Source organism: Antechinus flavipes, chromosome 4, assembly GCF_016432865.1.
Source record: "Antechinus flavipes isolate AdamAnt ecotype Samford, QLD, Australia chromosome 4, AdamAnt_v2, whole genome shotgun sequence".
Classification (NCBI taxonomy): domain Eukaryota; kingdom Metazoa; phylum Chordata; class Mammalia; order Dasyuromorphia; family Dasyuridae; genus Antechinus; species Antechinus flavipes.
This window is the reverse complement of record NC_067401.1, coordinates 85,590,682-85,615,928: the sequence shown is the minus strand read 5'-3', so window position 1 is coordinate 85,615,928 and position 25,247 is coordinate 85,590,682. Positions and strand designations below refer to the sequence as shown.

General features: G+C 38.1%; 1 long non-coding RNA gene across 1 annotated transcript; it reads left to right on the top strand.

Annotated features, from left to right (window-relative positions):
- Nucleotides 1–236: 236 nt before the first annotated feature.
- On the top strand, nt 237–14,038 carry LOC127563493 (uncharacterized). Its single transcript, XR_007953973.1, has 3 exons — nt 237–597; nt 2,198–2,452; nt 10,336–14,038. It is a non-coding gene; the product is annotated as an uncharacterized LOC127563493 (long non-coding RNA).
- The last annotated feature ends 11,209 nt before the right edge of the window (nt 14,039–25,247 follow it).

Below are 25,247 nucleotides of genomic sequence, written 5' to 3'. Positions count from 1 at the left end.
TTTTTTCCCTCCCTCCCTCTTTCTCTCCCTCCTTCCTTCCCTCCTTTCTTTCCTTTTTTCCTTCCTTCTTTCTTTCCTTCCTCCCTTCCTTTCTTCCTTCTTTTCTTCCTTCCTTCCTTTTTCTGTCTTCCTTTTTCTTCTTTTTTCTTCCTCCCTCTCTTTTACCTCCCTTCTTTATTTTCTTCCTTCCTTTCTTTTTTCTTCCTTCCTTTTTCTTCTTTTGTTTCTCACTTTCCCTCTTTACTCCCTCCTTCCTTCCCTTCCTCTCCTCTTCCTTTCTTTCTTCTTTCTTTCCTTCCTTCCCCCTCTTCCTTCATCCATTCTAATTTCTTTTTTCTCTTTTCCATATGACTCCCCCCTGCCCATGGCACTCTGTGGCACCCATGGAGATGGCTGTTGGAGATAGTCAAGAATGACAGAGGTTATTCACCCCAGCCCTTCATTGATGACAAGCTGAAGGCTTTTATGCAGAAGAGGCCACTTTGCTTCTATAAAAAGGCATTCCCTGGTACCTTTATGCAAAGAACCCAATCAAATACACGAAGAAGAAATATTCTAGAAATCCTCTTATTCATTTTTGGAGAAGATGACAGAGCTGTGAGTATTTCTCATTCATCAGTTCAGTGGCAACATGCTTCTAATATTTACCAGCTGTGTGACCCAGCTTCCCCTTTTATATATGTGGACAGTGAACTTAACTAACGTTAAGTGGTTTGCCCAGGGTCACACATAGCACAGCAGGGTCCAAAATCTTCAGACTTTGAATTTCCAGCCTATTGCCTAACTTGTCAAGCCAGCCTACATCATATCCCACTACCCCCTACATGGATAGAAAGCAAGCAATCTCATTTGATTCAGTGTAAATATACTTCTCCTCCTGTTTCCAGAGACAAATGCCTTAGGAAGCCCAAGCTGTGCATTTAACTGTAGGCCACATGGAAAAACCAGTGTGAAGAAATTGGGTTCTCAAACCAAAGCCTATAAGAGCATCCTTTGGTTTTAGGGAAGGAGGTTTTAATAGCTTTTCTTTTAAAGAGAAAGCAAGATTGTGTGTGTGTGTGTGTGTATGTGTGTGTGTGTGTGTGTGTGTGTATATGTGTGTATGTGTGTATGTGTATTTGTCCCTGACTTGCATACTAAGATGTCCATACAACCACTGATTTCCCCAAGGGTCAGCGGCAACCATTGAGGGCTTAGACTTAACACGTTGTTGCTGCAATTTGCAACCCTGTTTCCAGAAATTCCATGCTATATAAATGGGAACCATGCCCACTTCCTTCAGGCCAATGCTTTGACATTTCAAAACCCAACGCTTCTTCAACATGACTAAACTCAGAAAAAATACATGCAATCGAACAGTGCCATATCTTTAGAAACTTCAGGCTCCAGGACATGGCGGTGCAGTAGAAATAGGGTCTTATTTTTTCTCCTTTAAAGAGTGAGGGAGCATCATGGAGAGGAGGTGAGAGGAGTGCAGAGAGGGGATCTGCTTTTGTTTTTTCAAAACACGAATAGTGTTTCCTATATTCTATAATATGCAATAGGACCCAAGTGAGCATGTTATAGGTCTTGTACCTGTAGCACTTTTGGATAAAATACTTTAAAATGGTCTAGATGTCAGGACATTATCCATGTAATCAGTTCCTGTGTTTGTACAATTTCACTTTAAACAGTTCCTGGGCCCAATAAACACAAAAAGAGAATCATGATGGAGTTAGAAGATGTATTGATATAAAGAAGTTACCTTCCATCCTCCTGTGAAGATGAATCCCTAAATCACCAATGATTCCCAGATATAGTCTATGGATAACTGGGTAGCTACTATGAAGAACCTTTCTATAAATTTTTATTTTCTTTTAAAAATACTATTTTTGTACCCCAATTGTTTTCCCTTATGTCTCCCACTATTGAGCCTTTCCTTATCATAAAGAAAAGTACTTGAGCAAAACCAGTCAATAGAGTAACTAGATCTCAGAATATACATCACAGTCTGCCCCTGTAGTCTTTTATTCTTTTCTCTAAGAGGTGGGGAGGAGCACATATCCATGATATGGCTGATAATCATAACATTAATCCAATGATAATAGTAATATATTTTTCCTAAAACTTTAGGGCCATATACAAAGCTCTGAAGAATCTTATGCAGCCCTGAGACTATGGCAACTCTTAATTGAACTAATCCTTTTTTTTTTTTTAGGCTATGTATGACACACAACCATATATGAAATGGAAAGAAGAACCTTTCCTATATTTTTATAATATGGAAAGAAAAGAAGAATAAAAAAGGGGGACAGTGAAGAAGAAGAAGAACAAGAAAAAGAGAAAAAGGAAGGAAGGGAAGGTGGAAGAAGACAGAAAAAGGAAGAATTAGAAGAAGGAGGAGGAGGAGGAGGAGGAGGAAAGCAACAATAACAACAACAAACAAACAAACAACTGGAAATGTCTATCAAAGGTAATATCTGCCCAGCAATTCTTATTTTATTAAAACTTTTTGTTTTCAAAACATATGCATGGATAATTTTTCAAAATTGTCCCTTGCATAGCTTTGTGTTCCAAATTTCTTCCCCTTTCCCCCATCCCCTCCCCTAAATGACAATCCAATATATGTTAAACATGTTAGAATATATGTTAAATCCAATATATGTATACATATTTATACAATTATCTTGTGGCACAAGAAAAATCAGATCGAAAATGAAAAAAAAATGCAAGCAAACAACAATATAGTGAAAATGCTAATGTTGTGATCCACACTCAGTTTCCACAGTTCTCTCTCTGGTTTTTAGAAGGCTCTCTTATCACAAGACTATTGGAACTGGCCTTAATTTACCTTCATCCATCATCTCATTGTTATAAAGAGTTACAACCGTCAGAATTGATCATTGTATAATCTTCTGGTTGCTATGTACAATGATCTCCTGGTTCTGCTTATTTCACTTAGCATCAGTTCATTTCTCTCCATTGTCCACCAATTCTTCCAGCTAAAGTCTTCTCATGTTCAGATCTTTAACAATTCGACTAAGTATTGGAATCCAAAAATTCTAGAACTCTTCTTCAGGGAAAAGGAAAATGTTCATTCTATTTGTAGGCATCCCTCCTACCTATACTTTGATAAAATGGACCAATCTTCTACATGGGTATGATTAGTGTAGATCTTGAGTTTTCATAAAAGAATGACATTTTTGTCTTCCTCATCTATGGTAGCTAAGTATCTAGAACTCATTGAAACAAAACCTCCCCAAATGTCAGCACTAAAGGTATTGATTAGAAAATTTATTCAAGAATGAAAAGTGTACCTAAGATTGCCTTAATACATCTGATCTTTGGGACAGTCAGTCCCATATTCTCTTTTTCTAGATTCTTCTAGAGCTGTTCCTGAATTAAGTTAGATTACTAGAAGACAAAGTGTCTAGATCATATTAGTTCAGCATAAATGTCTTCATATTATGCCTTTAACCTTTATAAAAGTTAAATCAAGGGTCTTGTATAAACAGCGTTTCTACTTTTTGGCAAAAAGTACAGTTCAAGATTCCCCTCTTTATTACTCAATCTCCCTCATACAAAGTTCTACTCAACAAATTCCTCTTTGAATGCAGTTTCTGGACAAAGATTTGGTTTTGCAGGCAAAGCTACTTTTTTTTGGTCAGACAATGTAAATTATATAACCCAACTTGCTTCTCCTTGCCAAAAATTAGCAGCCAAATTGAAGTTCAATGCCCAATTATAGTAATCAGCTTTCCTCAGAGGCCTGGTTACATCTAATGGTTAGGTTTAGGAAAGGTAGTGTCACACAGTGGAATGCATATTGACTTTAGTGTCCAAGGGCCCAGGTTTAAATTCTGGCCCTTCTAATATCTGTATGATTTCATGAACACCTCCCACTATAGCCTCTAGTTTTCTTGGCTACATCAGGATTAGACATTCTATCGCCTCTGATCCTTTTAGAAGGTCTCTATTCTGCTTTAGCCTCCCTGCCTTATTTTCTATTACATTAAGTTGTGTGAGCCTTTTCAAAAAAAAGTAGGTAGGATATTAATTAAAAATAAATTAGATGTTGGCAGATCAAAAGCTAGAGCTGGGCAACTGGGCCTCTGTCTAGAATGCCAAAATTTAAAGGGACTGTCATGTGATGGCACTCAGACTTACTCTTCTTATATTTTGTGGTCTTCTCTTATCCTCTTGCAACTGCAGCACAACCAGCTCTGTTCCCTTTCCCAGGCCTCATGCTGTTGCACACCCATTCAAAAGAAGATCAAATGAAATATTGTAAAGCATTTAGCACAATGCCTGGCATATAGTAAGTGCTTTAAAAAGGATTTTTCTTTTCTCTTTCTTTTCCCTCCTCCATCATTATATCTGCACAGTGGCCCTGTCCATTCAATATTCTGCCACATCCCAAGGCCAATGGAGTTCAACCTTAATTTACCTTCACTCACAACCATTTCATGCCATAGACTGCTTCTGGGCTCTCCATCTTGGTATTCCTCTAACCTATTTGCTCCTTCACCCCATTGGATGTGCCTTTTATGAAACCAGAAGTTTTATCTTCCATTTTTAGTTATACATATTTATGTAAGCTGATTTTGGCTAAATGATTTAAACAGGACCAGAGCAGTCTGCCCACTGGGCAATCTCAGTATTCACCTATGGAAAAAGTCAGTAGTTCCCAAGGTGAAATTTGGAGGAAGTAGCCAACAACATGAGTGAGCATTGGGCAAAAAAAAAAAATCCATCTGAAACAGTTTATGTCATGACAAAGACACCATTTTGGCTAATTCATTGTTTTCACCAGCCATGTCACTAAAAGTGTTTCTAGCATATGTTCATAATCCCTTCAATTACCTTTTCTTCACCTTATTGCCTTGTTCCCCATCAGCACTGTAATAAAAGAAGATTGTGCAGTAAGTCTAGTCTTACTTAACCTCTTTTAAATAGTCATGTTTTAGGAAATAAGAGATCGAGAAGCTTATCTCTGAACACACTTCATCTCTTCTGGGAAACTCTCTTTAATTCAATAGCCCATGAATATTATCACAAGTCCTTGAGCTCATCATCCAGGAACAGCTGTAAGCTGATGACTACACATTAGAAACCTATACATAAGAATCCATGGAAAAATTTTATATAGTATATAATAGACAGTGCTCAAAGACATGACAAACAAGAGTTTCATTGATTATGTAGATCTGAAATCCATTAATAAACTATAGAGTTTTGTTTCTTACATGAAGTCTTTCCTGGGGCTTCTTTACTCGTGCTGTCTACCTCTTGAAATTTCTTTGTCTTACTTGGATTACTTTGTATTTTCTTCTGTTGATCAATCCCAAGCAATAATCTTCACAGTATCTCTCATTTATATCCCCTTCTTTCCACTTATATCCTTAATTCAGACTGTCTTGATTTCCAGCTTGGACTATTGGGATATCCTTCTCATTGGTCTTTCCCTCCCTTTTTCAATCCTTTGTCCTCACAGTTGTCAAAGTTATTTTCAAAAAAATAAGAGTTTTGTCATTTGCCCCAAAAACTCCCATGTGTCATTGTTCCTCCTTCCTTCAGAATCAAATATAAACTCTTCTGTTTGACACTTAATGTTCTTCACAATCTGGTCCTTTCCTATCTTTCCAGTCCTTTGGTCCTTTACTTGACCTTTTCTCATCCCCCATCACCAATCTCTGTCTCTCTCTGTCTCTCTGTCTCTGTCTCTGTCTCTCTCTCTCTGTCTCTCTCTCTCTCTCTCTCTCTCTCTCTCTCTCTCTCTCTCTCTCACACACACACACACACACACACACACACACACACACACACACACAATTTTAACCTTCTTGCTCTTCCTCACATATAATATTCCATCTCCTATCTACATGTCTTTGCATTGACTATCTCCTTGCCTGGAATGTTCTAATTCTTCACTATTCCCTCTGAGAATCTGGCTTCCTTGAACTCTTAGTTCAAATGCTCTCCTCTTTATCATTCCTCATGCCCCCAATAACTTTAAACTTTCCCTCTAATTTTTCCTTCCTTCTACCCTGTAAGTAACTTGTAGGTACTTATTTATTTATATGTACTTTTCCCTCATTGCAATATAAGTTCTTTGAAGTCAAAGGCTGTTTTTATTTTTTTTTGCTTTTTTTGTATCTCTAGCACTAAGATGAACATGTAGTAAGTTCTTAATAACTACATGTTGATCAATTGATTAAGCACCTACTCTGTGCCAGGCAGTGGGGGATGCAGCCACAAACACAAAAATGAAACTTTGCCTGCCTTCAAGGAGCTTATATTCTCTTCTAACTTATGCAGACATTGCATCCCTCCAAAATAATATAAGCCGGTTGAGGGCAAGAATTATTTTATATTTGTCTGTCATATTTCTACAGCTTAGCACAATATCTTGAATATAGGAGGTCCCAGAAGTGAATTACTGAATTGGATTGCTAGCTAGGTCTTGGAATCAGCAAGTTCAAATCCGGCCTCAGACACTTACTATCTGTGTGACCCTGGGCAAGTCACTTAACCGTTTGTCTCATTTTCCTCATGAACTGGAGAAAGAAATAGCAACCTACTCCAGTGTCTTTGCCAAAGAAAATCCTAAATGGGGTCACAAAAAATCTGACATGACTGCAAAATAACTGAACAACAACCACACGACTTCCAAATGAAGGTGAAAAAAAGAATGAAGATAATAAGCAAGGTTTTCAGAAGTCCGTCATGTTCTGGAGTCTACTGATGGCCAACAGGCAATGATATTGTCCTCCATGAGCAGAAACGATGATACTAACTCTCTATCTGTTGGGTAGAGAGAGAACTTTTGAGGGGTTGCTAGGAGAGGGACTGAGCGTGTATCTACCTATCCACAATGTCTCATCCAGTCTTCTTTGTGATGGATGGCAAGGATTAATGAGATGGCACAGCAGGGTTAGAGGTGCTGTCTGGTGTCATGATCAGAGCAAAGCTAACCGACCCACGTGGGAATTAGACCCATGACCTTGGCCCAATTAGTTCTAATCAACTGAACCAACCCGTCACAGACTTAGAGAGAAGCAAGAGTGTCTAACCTCCTCTATGTCTGTGAAATTGGGACCTGAAGCTATAATTAACAGTAAACAGCAAGGCAGGACATAGCCAGTCTCTCAGAGCTGAAGAAACACGTTCCAATTTGGGGCCTCTGGGCAGGACATGTGCAGAGATGGATGAGAGCAGGATACCCAAGCAGCTGCTGTATGGTGAGCACAAGTGGGACAGCTGCAAGGAACAAGCAGAAGTCACCTCAAAGGCACACTGGAGTACAGCTTCAAACAACACAGCCGAGCTACAGACAGCTGAGGAACAGCAGCAAACAGACAAACCTGGTGTGCACTGATCAGGAATGGAATGGCCCTTTTCTGAGTAAAGGCATCGGGCAGGAAGCAGAGATGCAAACAGCAGCTGCGACCACTAACCAAAGGATATTCTTGACATGTGAAGAGTATAGGAGTGGCTGTGGCTGGCCCCCATGTCACTCGTTCAGCCCCACCTACGCAGTCAGTGACCACCATCAGTGAAGTCACTGCAGATTCCATTTATAATATTTATGTAGGCAATTGTGTCCCTGTTTCTTTCTCACCATAAAACCCTAAGCTTCTTTATTTTTTCTGGAAAGGGGACGAGTTTGCTCTGGCCACCAGTATCAGCCATATCCATTTGGTGTAAGCAAGGAACAAGCCAAGGATCAATCTATTTGAGAATCCCTTCTACTTAAAATAAAGCAGAGAGAACTTCTACCATATGGGCTTTGCATAAGGGAGACCAACCACATGCATGAATTGCACCATCCAAAACATATCCCCATGAGGAAGCAGGTGAGGTACATGCCTGGGAAATGGAAACTTGCATCTTATTTCGGAGGTCATTTTAAAGTCAGACCTGTGTTTGGTGCATCATTCTGCAGATCTCATTCAAGCAAAAGTTTCCCCTTGAATTAAAAACAGGAATTGTTGAGGATTTCTCCAACCAGAAGATGCAAACTCAGACCTACTGGGATTGGAGGGAGAAGGAAATTTTGATCAGGAGCCTATAAAAGCTATGCTACCATGACAGAAAGCAAAAACCTACTGAAAGTAGAGAATAGCAATTTTTCAAAGAGCATAAGTTATGTTTTTTTCTTTCTAATTATTTGAGATGGTTCAGGAAAGATTCTCATTTAGACCTTGCCAGGTCTACTCCTAAAAAATAACAATGGTGGCAATAGTTGACCTCAAGAAATTGCCTGAGCACTCTGATTATACTAAATATAACAGTGAAAGGAAGGCTGGGAGTCAGGGGATGAGGTCAGAGCTGTGCATCTAATGGCTCTAAGACTGCCTCCTAATCTGGAAAGTCACAAGTCAGAGATGGGGTTCAGAGGATTAAGATCTATAAGGGATGACCCAATGAGAGCACATAGTTAAATCACTTTGTAAACCTTAAGGTGGTATCTAAGTGCTAGCTACTATTATAATTGCTATGTAGTCCCAACCTCCTCATTTTACTGATGAGTTGCCGGTTAGAAGCCACCTGGTTACCATGGGTCCCCAAACCACCACCTACCCTCGCTCCTGATTCTGTGCCCAGGCTGAGGATGCAATCTTGAGGACTTAGACCAGGTGCAAGAATAGCTGGATACGCCTTGGAAATTAATGCTGTTGAACACTAGTCAAATTCTGCATTCACTTCTCACCTTGCTTGCCTTTCAACCTCTGTCCTAAACCATATTGGGATCCTTTGTGACTGCTCAGTTGAATTATAAAGCCATGCAGCAGGGAATCTGTGGCTGGATGACTATTTCCCATTTAGCTCCAAATGCATTGCTAGACTTCAGCTGGAACCAAATTAGTCATTTCTGTTTAGATTCTCCTGCTCCTAGTCCTTTGCATCATTGAGTTTAGCATCCGCAATGACCAAGTGGCCATCATGGGTAGAGTGTGCAGTGAATCTCTAATTCACCCATCTTGGAGGAGGCACAGACTGTACGCCAGCTTCAGCCCTGTCATCCTTCATTACAGCAGGCACCTAAAAGAAACCAGGGGCAAACAATGGGCCAGATGCGCAGCTGCTACAGATGAATAGAGCCTGGATTGTGAGACTTCTGTCTTTGGGCAAGATGTGTGAAGAGCTGTGGTTCTAAAGACTTGTTTGATTTAGCCTTCCCCAGAGTCGTGGTGACCTCTCAGGCACCCAAAATAGACTATGTAGGCACTATGTCCTTTTCCTGTCCCTTCATGATCTGATGTATAATAGGGCATAAGGAAAGGAAACTTTGAGCTAGAATTTCAAATACATTAAAATAGCACTCCAAAAATGCATACACGCTATCCTATTTATGATGGAATAGATGAAGACACAAAACAATCTTACTATCCCCAGTGCCTCGATTTTTAAAACTTTTTTTCAAATAGTTTCAATTCTGAATATGTATTATGAACAATATGATCAGACTCAAGCATTTAAAAGACTATAAACAACTAATTTTGTCTCCTCTTAGAGAAATAAGAAACCCATAAAGTCTAGATCCCAGGTGTCAACACATAGCCCCTCTCAAGTGCTCCCTGAGTTCGATTAAAATGTAATTTGGAAATATTTAACAAAATAAATTTAAAATATAATAATGTGTAGATAATATTAAATTTAAAACCAAAGTCAATGTAGCTCAAAAAGATCCTCATTTAGGGTTTAGATAGCACTGATCTAAGGAACATTTCTTAGCCCATCCACGGACCAAGGAGAAGGGAGTATAGAAGTATAGCCGAGTTCACTCACAAGACAAGGGAATTAGGCAGGGTAAAGTTAAGGTACTATGCTGAGCTTAAACTAGGAAGACTTCCATTTGAGTGGGCCAAATAATAAGGTCTACCAAGCATATTTCTTCCTTGGTTAATTAAGTGCATCCACGGAGTCGGTGGGAAAATCTGTCGAAACCAAGTAGAATGTTTCCATTTTCTCCTACCTATGGCCCATGGCACAAGAATGTGGGGCAGGCAGGGGTGTCCATAAATAGTCTGGCTCCCGTTTGACAGAGACAATTCCTTTCACAATTGTCGCTTTTACATGTGCTAAAAATGACAATGCCATCCAGTGTCAATAGTTCCACAGAGACCCGTCATTCCTGGCTACCGCTATAAAACCGCTGGTGGGTGGTCTTTGCTCCTGGTTGTCCTCATTATCATTTCATTGTGCTTATGTGGGGCCCAGTGCGCTCTGGAACTCCCTGGTATTTTCAAAGCCTTTCACGGACTGCAATAGCTTGACATTCATATTTATATGTCTTGGTTGTATGGCAGCAGATTCTCCTATTCTTAAGATCCACCCTCTTTGTGTATTCAGGTCTCACCCCAATGAAGTGGGAATTGTGAAGAAGCCCTGGGACCATCAAGACATCAACAGCAAGTCAACTGTACAGTATATCTTTCCCCTTTGGCTGAGGGGGGTGGGAGTAGCTAAGGACCTACGTCTATTTTTTTGAAGCCAAAGAAAAACCTAGAACTAGCTCTGCTGGATTAAGACACTCCGATGATTTCAGTTTAGAGCTGGGAAGGAAGGCTAACAAGTATTTCTCTGGGTCATGTTTAAAACACCTTTTTAATGTTTCATTGACAAGCAAAGACCTAACTGTCTTCATGCTGCTAAATTACTCCACCATACAGTGCCTTACACAGACTGAGTATTTGATAAATGCTTTTATATGCATTCATCCATCCAAAGAAAATAGCACATTTTAGGAAGCCCATGATCCAGGATTATCCTGAAATTAGCTCAAATCTAGAAAACTGTTAAGTTTTCAGTGTGAACATTCATTCCTTAGAAATCAACAAACAAATCAGGTATTGAATTATTATTTTATTGATCGTCTAAACTGAAGAAAGTGATGAAGAATGTTAATAGTGCAAATTAAACTTAAAAGTGTTCTGTACATACTTTTTCTCCCCCAAGAGTTTGTTATGCATTTACCAACAAACCCTTTCCATTATCCATCTGGGTAATGCATAGATTCCATCAAGGCACCAGAGAATGAGAAATAACAGCCATGCTAAACACAGAGCCTGGCTTTTCAAGGCTGGGGAAGATTGGCTGGGTCTTCATGATTTCTATTCTGCTTTCTTGAGGCAGAAGGGCAATCATATCACTCATGATTGCCCATAAATCCAGGGCTGCTGTTTCATAAGGGTGCCAGTTCTGAGGCATGTGTTGGTTTGTTTGCTTGCTTTTATAGTTACTTTGCCATCTTCCCATTAAGGAGATGAGCTATGGCAGCAGCGTCCTTCCCTCCTCCAAGGCAGATGACTGTTCACCAGAGAATTTGGTACCAAATGGCAGAATGACTCACAATGGAGGTTCTCAAAAGGTTGGGGGTCCCAGCAGGAGGAGCTCCATCTGTATGAAGGGAGAGGTAAACTAAGGTTTTGTCTTCTGGCGGAGGAGCAAATTCTCATCCTTATACATTTTCCTTGGTAATTTATCCTGTGACAAAAAAAAAAAAAATGAAGAAAGGTTCCCTGGTTTCTAGAAGAAAGAGCATGAATAAAATCTGCTTGGAGAGGGAGTGAAGAGGCCGAATACCTGATCCAACAGACTTTGCCAAATAAATTACATCCCATTAAAGCTGCATTTAAATTTTCAGTGTGAACATTCATTCCTTAAAAATCAACAAACAAATAAGGTATTGAATTATTATTTTATTGATCATCTAAACTGAAGAAAGTAATGAAGAATATGTTAATAATGCAAATTTAACTTCCAACAGCTATTCCAAATAAATTACATTCCATGAAAGCTGCATTTATTCCCTCTCCTCCCCTTATATTTAGATGGCCATTGTTTGGGCCTTATAGGGATAGTGTGTCTAAGGGAATAGGGGGTTAGATTTGAAGTTGAAAAGACCCGAGTTCAAATCCTACCTCCAACATTTCATGGTTCTAAGTGACGGGCAAGTCACTTAACCTTGTCTGGGCTTCAATTTACTTATTGAGTAAAATTAGGGGATTGCACTAGATAATATCTGAGGTCTTCTCCTGGTTCTAAACTCTTGATCTTATGAATTTTTGAGGAATTGTCCAGGAGATTCCTCATTGGTTGTTTTCTTTTTTTACCCCCCCTCCAAAATTCCCCAAACTGTTCTGGGAATTTGAAAAAGGCCTGAATAAATGACCCTGCAGCATGAACACTGCTTCCTAATTGGAGAGAAACAAAAGTTTTGCTCTTGCACAGCAGTTAAATTTCTGCGGTGGGCTATCCAGGGTCTACCCCTCTGAGTATGGCTGCAGGTTCCCCTAATGTGTGCTTCAAAAACTGTCAGTAAGCATGCCAGAGAGGGTTTTGATCCAGGATCAGGGAGCACTGAAAGGACTGCTTTCTTTCCCTGATGGACAAGGTTAAAACAAAACCTCCTACCGAGTCCCCTGCTTTGGGGCTTGACCCTCTGGACTCACCCAATCTGGAAATTCTGAAGAGTCCGAAGAATTAAGCTCCAGGCACCCCTCCCTCCAGTACTGTAAGCAAGCTCTGACTCACTTCCCCTCCTAGATCGGATTTCCTCTCACAAGAGGGTTCCCGGTGCCAAGGAATTCTTTGAATGCCTTTGTTGTTATCCATTTGTTAGGTGCGCTCCTTTTCATGCTAGCTAGCTGAGACTCCAAGCCTCGGTTGCTGCTGGCTACAGGGCCATGACCTCAGTTTTATAACTGGTCACCTCCACCCCCTGTCACTTTTCCTGACCCTAAAGGCAATAATAATGATAATGGTGATGATAATAACAACAATAATAATAGATTACATTAGTCTCCTAACTCAAGTTGTTGCTTCCTAAAAGCAACAATTCCCAAGCCTGTGTGGTTTGTTTATCTTGATGCTTTACACAGCGGTCATACCTCCATTAGCTCTTGGGGTCCTTACAGCAGCCCTGTGGAAAAGGAAGGAGAGAGATTAATCATTCCCATTTTTCAGATGAGGAAAATGAAACTCAGATTTGTCACATACATATTTGGCTTGGGGATAGTAGGGTTAAGACCAGAACCCAAGTTTTTTTTTTTTTTTTTTTAATAACCTGGTATCCTAGAATACAGACCATTCAGCACAAGATAATTAATAATAATAATAGTGTAAGATAGCACTCCAAGGCTTGCAAAGTACTCCACATTTTATCTTCTTTGATTTTTCACAATGGGCTATAATGTAAGTGCTATTATCAACCTCATTTCATAAAGGAGGAAACTGAAGCTAAATGACTTGACCAGGATCATCTAATTGATCCCAATTCTGTTGTTAGTGACAGGTTGCTTAATCACTGATTGGGGACATCACTTTCCCCACTGAGGTAGTCTTCAGACCATTGTCTTCCTGACTCCAAATAAACCCTTCTATCCAGACTGCACCACTAGCTGCCCCCAAAGACTCAGTGATGAGGTGACCCCTGGATCCTCTACCACTCAGTAGCCAAAAGCACAGTCATTTCTAGATCGAATTCAAATACCCAAGGGAAATTCTATGGTGCAACATTGCTGATAGGGCTGCTACAAAGTCTACTCATGAAAAACATCATATGTACAACCCATCAGGACCCATCAGGAATGAATGAAATATTATCGTGCTATAAGAAATGATGAGGAGGTGAATTTCAAAAAAACCTGAAAAGAATTACCTGAACTGATGCTGAGTGAAGTGAGCAGAACTAGGAGAATATTGAACACAGTTACAGCAACATTGTGTGATAATCAACTTTGATAGACCTAGTTCTTCTCAGAAATATAATGATCTAAAATAATTCTAAAAGACTCATGATAGAAAATGCTATCCATAGCCAGAGAAAGAACTATGGTGTTTGAATGGTTTTTCATCTTTTTGTTATTTGGGGCTTTTTTCTCATGTTTCTTGCTTTTTTGTTCTGATTATCTTTACACAATATAACTTAATGTGAAAATATGTTAAACTATACATGTTATCACCTATATCAGATTACATGCCATCTTGGGAAGGGGGAAAAAAAGAGTGGGAGAAAAAAAGTGGAACTCAAAATCCTATAAAAGTGAATGCTGAAAACTATTGTTGCATGTAATTAAAAAATAAAATTCTATTAAGTATGTATGTGTGTATGTGTGAAATCTGTCATAAACCAAAGCTTCTCCTTGTGAAAGGGGAAAGGCTCTCTTCATGTGGAAGGTCCCCTATGACCTTGATTTAATCCAATGGTACATAGTTTATTTTACTCAATGAAATGAGATCACTTGTTCAGTCTTCTCATTTTATCAGTGAGGAAAGTGATGTCCACAGTGATTAAGTGACCTGTCCACTGGCACACAGCTAGTTAGCAACAGAGCTGGGAGTAATACCCAAGTCTCCTGAATTCTAGTACAGTATGTGACCTTTCCAATGTGGAGACCATGCTGTCTCCTTAGGCGGCTTCACAAGTATTGTTATGTCAAATGTTTGGTAAGAAAAATGACTTGAATGGACATAGTCCCTATGCTATAAACATTTGGTCATTCCAATTAGTCATCCTATAGGCTACTGGATATTAATTAACTTTACCTCCCAGGATATAAGGCCTATTCTTATTTCATGCTGGCTACTATGTGATGTGATTAGCTTTGTGCTGTCTATGGCTAGGAATCAAAAAAAGACTTGTCTGTTAAAATTAATAAAGAAAATGATATGAGGAGCAGCTAGATGGTACAGGGGATAGAGCATCAGCTCTGGAGTCAGAAGGACCTGAGTTCTAATCCTGCCTCAGACACACTTAAGCTCTATTGCCTCCACCTCCCAAAAAAGGTAATGATGTATAGATTTTAATTTTATTAAACCATAATATTTCTCTTACTATATTGTGTAAGATAGCACAATATAGGAAATAGAACACTAGACTTGGTGTCAGGAGAATTTCAATTAATTTCTTACCTTTGAAACTATCTGTAAAATTCTACAATTCCCTAAGTCTTACAAACTAAGTTATAAATAACTAAAAGTGTCATGAAAATGCTACCTATCATTATTTGATTGGTATTAGGATATTCTAGGTTGGTGGGAGGACTCACTCATAACACTTCTCTGCAAGTTAGAGGCTTGTCTAGAGCACTGAGAGATAAGTGATTTTCATAGACAAAGAATGTCAGAGGCAGGACCTGAATCCAGGTCTTCTTGTTTTCATTGTCTGATGCATAATAAAATGCTGACAAGTCACCATGTAACAAGATGTGCATGGTGCAATGTACTATTAACCAGCAGATGTTGCCGCCATATTGCTACATGGGAAAAGGCCCATGACAGAATGCTATACTCTGACAACAACCTCTCTAGTTAAAGTGACATTGTTTTCTGATCAAAGTCATCCTAGTTCCATCAGTTTATTGGAAAAAGACCCCAAAGTGACCAAAAGTATCACCTAAAGAGTTCTAGGGTTGGGATAATGAAGAATCCATTTAGAAATGGCATCACTGCTAACATCATCATCATCATATTTTTTAAAAATTTTGTTAATAGGAATAATAATCATCATACATCTCTCAGGTGCAACTCATGTCTGTAATGCTGAAGAAATGATGGAATTGGAGAAGCTTGTCTTAAAAAAAAAAAAAACACATTTCTAATGATAATAAGAACTCCCAGAATGCTTAGGTGGGGCAAAGCAGAATGGTGACATATTCATGAAGTATTTATGTCTTGGAGGGAAATATGCAAAATTTCTACCCAAAGTAAATATTTTGGCAAATGCCAAAGATCAAAGTAAAAAATTCAGCTTTGAGATGTAAAATGGGAAGGATCTTAGAGTTTATCCAGTCTTACCCAGTGTCAGAGAAGTGGCTTGACCTCCTCAAGATCACATGAGTGGTAATGCTGGAATTCAGACAGAGGTCTTCTGACTCCAGAGGTAACATGTTTTCCACTGTACTGTGCTGGCTCTTGGCAATATAATTCCACAAGCATTGGCAGTTTAAAAATTGGATTTCCAGACTCTATAAGAACTTAGAACACAAAGTGTTATGAGTAACTTGAGGAAATAGATGACTTTCAGCTGAAAACTGTTTATAGATAAGACACGATCTGAGTTGAGTAAAGAAACAAATTCAAGAGTTGGAGTTTGGAGGTGGAAAACAGAACATTTTAAGCAAGGAGGATGATGTGAGCAAAGGAATGAAGAAGAGAAAATGAAAAAAAAAATACCAGGAGACAGAGAGTAGTTCAGTTTTCTGAACCATAAAGAACATGAAGGAGAACTGTGTAAAATAAAATTGGGAAGATGTAATCAGATGATGAAGGGCCTTAAATAGTAGAACCAAGAATTCGTGTCTTATTGGAGAAACAAAGGTGAATGACTGGAAGTTTGTTAAAGCAAAAGAGTAATATGAACACAGCAATGCTTACTATGGAAGATGAGCCATAGGAAGGATAGATTAGCGGCAGGAAGACTATTCAGAAGCTTATAAGAATAACTCAGGTAAGAGAAAACTATAAATCAGTCAGCAAATTTTTATTAACTAGCCACTATGTGTCTGACACTGTGCAAATATGCTGGGGGTGCAATGACAAAAATTTAAAAGCCTCTGCCCTCCAGGTTCTAGCAATTTTATCAAGGAAGATAAAACACATGTAAATAAGTGTTTAATGCTTATAAGACAAATGCATATAAACATTTATGTAGTAAATACTTGGTGGCAATTAAATAAATACAAAAAGGTAGCATTGGGAATAGAGAGGATGAGATGGGTCTAGGTTTAATCATACCCTGATTCATCTTTTTTCTTCATACCAAAATCATGGGGAAGCTTTACCTAGAATAAGTCAAAGCTATCCTAGACCTGATTAAAGACCTGATTTAATATAAGAATGTTTATTTTGCCTTAACACAACAAGGATAAGCAACAATCATTATAGGCTTTTTGCTTACCTTGCAGTAAGTAAACCTCCTTCTATTAAATGTTTAATGACTAGTGAGTGGCTCAATTTAATTCAACATTGAACTTGAGCTAAGAAAGTATAAGCATTAGAGTAATGCTTCTGACACCAAGATAGACTAAACAGGACTTGCCAATTGATTGGAAGTGGGAATGAGAAAAAGAAAACAGTGGGAAACTCAATAAACAAATTAATAAGCATTTGTTAAACACAGCTTTTGTAGTAGTGACATTCCTAGAAAATGGTATCAAAAGTCTAAAACAACATAAAAAAGTCAAAAAATGCTAATGTTAGTATATCAAATTTATGACAAATAGGGAGTTAGGTTCCCATGATCACCAAAACCATATTCTTTCCTTAGAGATTGTTGAAAACACACTTTTCTGCAAATAATTTTTTATGACAAAACATTAATTTTGATAATAGGTACTTTTCCTAAAACAGCAGTCATGAAATAGCCCATGAAATGTAGTTCACGAAATAAAATTGATAACATGCAAAACATTTTTTCTCAGTAGGAATTCAGTAGAATTCTGTGATCTTTTATGCTAACATTTCAATAAAAATATTTATTTCAGATAATATTCACTTTTATAACACACAAAATCGATAGTACTGGTACATAATATTATACAGTAAGTAAAATTCTTAAAACTAAAATATTTTTAAACTTGAATCTAACATTCCATTGTGTCAGACGGTGAGGTGGGGCATAGTATGATATACTATCTTAAACCTCTCTAACTTGGCTGCTTTCTGAAAACTAAGGGAGAAATTGTTTGGACTTTGGTTAATACTATTGGAAGACATCAAAACTGATAAGGTCTCAACATAATTTCTGACATTTTATCCTTCAGTGCTGGTAAATGGCATTGGAAATTGTGAAGAATGCACCCCTTGAAGCAATCCTTTATGGAGATGATATGTTCTTTGAAATCCTGAAGGGTCTCAAAGTATGGGATTATAGCAGATATAAATTGATGTTTAACCCTAGGTCTATGATCTGTGATGGGATCAGAAGCTTCAATGTCTCTTAAATGTCTCTATGCTCCACAAACTTGTATATACCTCTAATTTTATCTCTACTGTACATAGGAAGGCACACTATTGCCAATGTGAATGTGAAAATGAGGTTACTAATAAAATCAAATGAATGCTTGAAGTCTGAAAGTTATACCAAGGAATGTTGAATATCAGCTGTACCTACAATTCACTGTCATGGAAAAGATGATACAAAGACAATAAGAAACCACTCCTGTCCTCAAGGAGCTTATAGTCTCTTTGAGTTTACAAGCCTTGGGACTTGTGAGAATGGTGATGCCATCAACAGAAAAGTCAAGGGAAAGGGAGAGTTTTGTGGGGAAAGAGGAGTATAGTTCTGGATAAACTGAATTTGATGTGACCAGAATTTCTAGGTGAAGACATGAAACAGGCAATTGGAAATAAGGGCCTAGAGTTTAGAATGATTGGGGATGAAGATATAGATTTGTAAGAATCAAAATTATGAAAATGAGCGAGATAGTAAAGGGAAAAATAGAGAAACAAAAGAGAAGGAGGAGAAGAACAAAACCTTTGGGGACATAACTAATTAATGAGTGGGAAAAGAATAGGGAGCCATCAAAGGATATAGAAGAGTGGTTGGAGAAACAAAAAGAGACATACGTATCATAATGTCACAGAAGCCAAAAAAGGAAATTATGTCAAACAGAAGGTAGAAAAGTGCTGTAAAGAAATGAGGGAGGACTAATACAGATATAAATGAAATTATTAGTGATCTTAAAGAAGAATATTTCAGTTAAAATGGTAGTTGACAAGGTGAGGAGTTTATGGCAAAGAAAATGAAAGCAGGAAGTGTAAACTTTTCTTTCTAGAATTTTTGGCAGTTAAGGGAAAGATTAATAGAACAATAATTTGAGAAAGATGGAGGAAAAGAGCTCTTGGATGATGGGAGAGTTGAAAAATAGTGTCAGAAAACAAATTTAGTTACATGGGAATTTATATGCACATAATCCCATCATTTTATTAAATTAACTAGTCACTTTAGTTATGCACATTATTTTGACTTGTTTTTTCCTTGAAATTTCACTTTGCTGGATTGAAATCATCTGAAGAGGAACAGTTTATAAGTGAAGAAATGAAGGAATCTTACAGTTCTTGGACTTTTGCCCTTATTCTAAGATAACAATATAAAAAATATATAAAGCACATTAGTGTTTGGATGCTTTCCATATACATATGGAAATACATATATTATCTCATTTTGTCTTCACAATAATCTTGGAAGGTAGGTGGTATTATTAACTTCATTTTAAAGAGAAGGAAAGTGAAATACAAAGAAGATAATTTTTTTTGCCCAGAAGAATTTCTTACTCTCTTCTTGACTTGAGAGGCCAGAACTAAAAGAGAGAAGACCTGGGTGGCAATCCTAATTCTGCTTGATAAGTAGCCATTATACCTATAAACAGATCATGTCCTTTGTTTCTTCTTCTGTAAAATGGGTACTAGATATTTGCTTACCTCATAAGAATCAGACTAGAGCAAGTGAGAACATTGGCTGCCAGAATTAAGTGTTTTTTTCTTGTTTTTCTCTCATTGAAGATCTATTGATCCACTTAACTATTTACTTCCAAATCCTGCTCCTTTCTCTGGGTATGCTATTATATCCTTCCAAGGACTAAGGAGAATGATAGTCAGGTTTGAGAGATGCTCATCATTTTATTGATTTTTTATTTAAAATCTTTTTTGCTCTCCATTCCTCTGCTAAACCTTCCATTTTCATGTATAATGATAAAGTGATTCTTTGTTTTCTCTGATAGTTGCAGATGTATGTGTGTGAGAACTAAATTATTTATAATAAACAAAAATATATTTTTAAAAGATACCCAGGATCACATTATTAGTAAGTAGTCTGGGAGTAGATTTGAACCCAGGACTTCCTGACTCCAGGTCCAGTGTTCATCCATTGTGTGATTTAGTTGCTTGAGATGACCCACCCCTTTATTATGACATGAATTTTGCTAGGTTGAAGGGATCAGCTGGAAAGCTGTGTTGGTGGAAAGCTGGGTAGACTGTTCATATGGTGGGAAGGGACAAGGAAGGAATAAAACTTTATCAACAATTTGTTTAATGTTCTAGATCAATTCCTTGTTCATTGGTTGCAGCATAGAAATTGTGGGAAATGCAGTGGAGATGAAGCCAGGAGACCTGGATTCAAATCCTGGTTGTGCTATTTGCTATTAAGTTGCTTTAGTTCTTCTTCATAAAATGTATATAAGATAATCTTGAAGTCTCTGGTAGTTATACATCTCTACCATCCTATGACTGATTGACTGAGACACTCATATTTCCCAGTGATTTGTTGAATTCTTTCATCATGACATCTCAGAAGTTTTTTAGTTTGGGTAGAAATATGTATTTTCAATCACAAGAAGACAGGTAGCATATACTCTTTCATAAATTCACAGGCCTCTAGGATTCTTCCTCTTCAAGAACTATATCACCATCTCATCCTTTTAAGTATCACATCTTTCCTTCTAATTTGAAGGTACTCCTGAGTCTCAACAACAGTGCTTTCCAACTCTAATTTGGGGATAGCTCAAGGTATCTCTTCTAATTAACTCAAAGAATATCATGAAGCTCTCAAAAATTCCCAGGACTGACTTCATTTTAATGAATTCACATAGCCTTGAGATATTAAAGTGTATCATTTGTGTGTGTGTATACATTCATCTATACATACAATTTGTGTGCACGTGTGTATCCATACATCTTTATACACAAACCGAGCACTTCGTTAGACCAAAACAAATCATCATACAGATCCACCATAATGAATGGATTTGAAGGTGCAAACCTACCACATCCTTCAAGAGTTCCAGGAAGAGTCAGTTGGGGGCAGATCTGGCTTTTAGCTGCATTCCAGTTTATACCGATTGGGGGTATATATTCCACCTATCAAGCTCTTTCCATAGTAAGATGGACAATAATATGATGCAGAAGAACAAGATGAAAGAACCTAAAGGGTGGCTGTCCTTTCCCCCCATTATCTATCATGGTGGAGAGGAAAGAAATTGTTATCTTTATAGACTCAGGGGAGTGTGAGTACTCCCATGGTTTTATCTTTTTTAGATAACCATAGTTTCCTCCTTTGGGGGTGGAAGTAGACTACATACGGCCAAGTTTCAAACTCCCCAAAACAGAGAGGTTCATGGAAGAAACGTGTAATCATGAATACCCATCTTCAAGACATCCTGCTGTTGTGCCCAAGTTTAGAGACACTGACCTCTAGCTTTTCAAAGGCAAAATTTGAGCCATTAGGCTACTTCAATGTTGGTTTCATAAAGCATTTGGATGGGCCCTTATTCACAAATGAATAAAAATGAGTAAAGTCCTCAGAATCAAAGGTAAGCCAAAACTGGTATCCAGAAGCACAAGGCAACCCAGAGAGTCCATCTGCAGCCAAACCATGCAACAGACCCAGACACAGCTTAAAGGCTGGCAACAAGACTGACTGTGGAATCTGCCAAGGAGCCAGATGCTGTTGCTTCCAAAGCTTGGCATCGGGGCCCCTGATTGCCATCCAACAAAGAGGAAAAATAGGAATGATATAATGTGGTGGGATAAAACACATCCCACCTCAACCTTTTTTATTACTCACTGAAAAAAATGCAGAAGATATTTATGGGAAAGTACCAATGTTTTTGGAAATACTGTATATACATTAGCTACAACACCATTTTTGCCAAAATGGAAAAACGTATTTAAAATATGCAGCATGTGTGTATCTGCCTAAAAATAAATTGTCGTCTCCTCTGATCAATAGATATGTCCGTGATTTAGAAATGACTCTGCTAGTTGAGGATCCTGTCAATTGATACACAAGAAAGAACTGTAGAAGTAAAGTTATAAGGAAGTACGTATGTGTGTTCCTGTGTGTGTGTGTGTGTGTGTGTTTGTGCATGTGTGAAGCAGCAGTTGTGTTGTGACATGAAAAGTGGAGAAGAAAGATTGGCCTTTGTTAAATAGAGAGCAGCTAATGAAGGAGGCATGTTGTGATTTATGGTCGTGTAAAGTATGGAGAATTTTGTTAAGTTGAGTGAGTGGGATGAGGCAGGATGTTGGGAAGAAGCTAGGGTGTTGTGAGGCAGGGTGTTTGCCAAGGCTCCAGGGTGGTTTAAATCAATAATTCACATTTTTCTTTTATTTCCTTTCCTTTTCTTCTTTTCTCTCTTTTTTTGGGGGGGAGAGGAGGGTCAAATGAACTTATCTGTATACCACACTAGTAGATATAGCAAAGGCGTTGTCTCTTCCATTGGTATGGATTTCAAATTGCTGCATCCACATGATTGTTGGATTGCCTTTGTGGAAGACAATCCTTGTTCCAAACTGCCTTTAAAATGATGCTGATGGAAATGGAAATGATGAAAATGAGAAAGATGCTGGCTTTTGTTTTCATAGGTCCTATAAGGTGTCACCTATCAGGTAGAGTAAAAGGGATGCCAAAATGATCCTACCTCTCCTAAAATCATAGAAGACAAAAAATTGATCATAGAGTCATAGATCTGGAAAGCATCTCTGAGGTCATCTAGTTCTAACCCCTCCTTTTATAGACAAAGAAATAGTCTCTTCAGGAAGAAAAGTTACTTATTCAAAGTCACACAGGTAGGAAATGGTATAAGTGGGAATTGAATACAGATCCTCTATTCCCACCCTCCCTAAGCCAGTGTTTGTTCTACTATGCCATGATACCTTCTTATCACACTAGCCTGCCATAACATGAAATTCTCACCATTGGCATCACTGGTGACAGATAACAAATGTGGTATCTTACTTTTAGGAGACCTCAGTTCCCAGTTGATAAGTAGTTCAGAGAATGGAATTATATTAGGTGCTATGAGGGTGTCAAGGACCTAGACCTAGAACTATCAGCAATCAAATGCAGGAGACAGTGTGGAAGAGATGATGGCGATAAAGATACCAAACTGGAAGAGAGAAGATAAGGACAAATTTCCGCTACTTAACAATTTTGCCTAGTTATGGAATGATTTTATCTGTTCAGAAACCAAGAATTTAGGGCAAGTATCCAAGGAAAGTGGTGGGTTTTTTTTCTCTTTTTTCCCATGTCATGGTTGCTCCCTTTTTCAGTTGCCCATTTTGGATATGAACAGTTGCAACCAGTATTTCCCCACCATTTTGGAGCTCTTAATACTTTGTTCCTTGGCTCCAAAGCTAAATGAAGAAGGCAGTCAAATTGCCTCATTTAAAAGGTTTATTTCAGAAGAGCCAAATTTTCAATTCCCTTCATTTTTTTTCCATGTGTGCAGTTCCCATTGGTTCTCAGGGTAGAAAGGAGAGTGTGGGCCCAAGAAATGCTTTGCTTTTAACTAGGACTTTGAGATTTTCTTTAGCATATAATTTTAAAAATCAGGTTTTTTTTGGGGGGGAGGGAGGAATGCTATGGTAATAAAAGACAGAATGGTATGAGTATAGATCTTACTCCTTGGGTCTACAAATGTAAGGAATGTGGGGCCACAGTCTTGTAAACTTAGGGATAGTGCTTCCATAGAGACTACCAGAAATGAAACACCTTCTGTTTAGATTTCATGCCAACAAGGTCTAGATTGGATTGACTACAGATATGACACAAGATTCAGGGAAATGAGAAAAGGGACAAAGGCAAGATGGCCCGGATTGTAGAAACATAAGATTAGAGAGATCTTATCTCCCCTATCTTTTCATCATGGGTATCCTAGAGTCAGTTTAAATGAGCCAATTATTAAATTTTCATTGTGAGCATTTGCATTTTAGAAAGGAAATGCTATAAATTAGGGCTTGATGATAGAGAAAATGCTAATAACATATATTAATCTTAAAACTGTGTTCTGAGTCAGTTTTTCTTTTAGTGAGACAGTTGTGACATATACCAGCACACCCCTGTCTTATGAAATACACTTTAATAATTTATATAGCTATCCAATGTGTGCAGTTGACATTTGTGCCCGTATCAATGCACATGCTTGACACAGGATGCTCTTTGTTTGTAGAGAATGGTGTTCGTCTCTACTCATGGCAGGTGACTCCTGATTCACCAGTGTCTGTGGGAGCAGTATGGCTCCTTATTCTCAGGAGTCCTGTATTTGAAAAGAAGCAAAGATATAAATAGAGTATCTTATCAACTAGTCAAGTACCTAACCACTACTGACATGACTAGTACCATCTGTTGTACAACTGGAGACCTACTTTCCTAACCATTGTGAGTAATGGCTATCATCACTGCACCTGCAGTAGGGGGAGAAAGTGGATATCCAGTAGTTAAGCCTGTAGACTTCCTTATTTGTCCAACTTACAGTTCAGGAATCAGAAGACAGTAAAAACAAATTTCAATAAGAAAGAGGGTAAGGAGCTAAGTAGTGATTAGAAATATTACACCCTAAGATACAAGTGTCTAATCCATCTTGATATGACCACACTTTCATTAATCTTGTACAACTTTTTAACTAGGAACTTGAGACTGAGATTTGTGAACAACGTGAAGGATCTAAGAGAGAATAGGAATGTTTTAGCTCAGGGGGGGCACATAAGCCAATGAAAGTAGAACCTTGGAGGAACTGGGCTTCTGTCCCAACCACACTTACTTAAATTTGTAGATGGCAAACATGTCACATCCACAAAAATAAAAAGCCACACAAATACACATGCATATCCAGAATGAACTCATTAATCAGGTCCTGAAGCTCTCTCAAATGAATCACAAGTCTCATAAAAATACACTAACAATCCTTTCTCCTCTTTGTCCTATGCAAGTGGTGGTCTGGAATTAGATAAATGCATAGTGAAACTCCTTCAGTATGTACTTACTAGCCTGCTCTTGCCAGGGCTTAATACAGTACTTATCACGTATACATGCTTAACAGATCATGTTGATTATTAAAAGACCTTTAGTAATAATAATAATAATGATAATAACTAGTATTTATAGAGAGCTTTAAAAGCCACTTTTCAAATATTAGTCACATTTTTGTCTTTCACCAATCCTGGGAGGCAGCTGGTATTATGAAGTCTATATAACAGATGAGAAAACTGAGGCATAGAGAGATTGTGATGGTCCAGAGTTGCATCGTTAATAAATACCTGTTTTTGTTGTTCAATTGTTTAAGTCATGTCCAACTTTACCTTCCCATCCTGTCCCTTCTTCTTTATAGTATCTAACACACACACAATACTTAAATTTTATTAGAGTATGAGAAAACTTCAGGTTACAAAATTATGTGCCACTGATGAACACAAGTATATCTGTGCCTTACAGATTTGCAAAGGTTTGAAGCTATATGCTATAGTAGAAGGACCCTGGACAT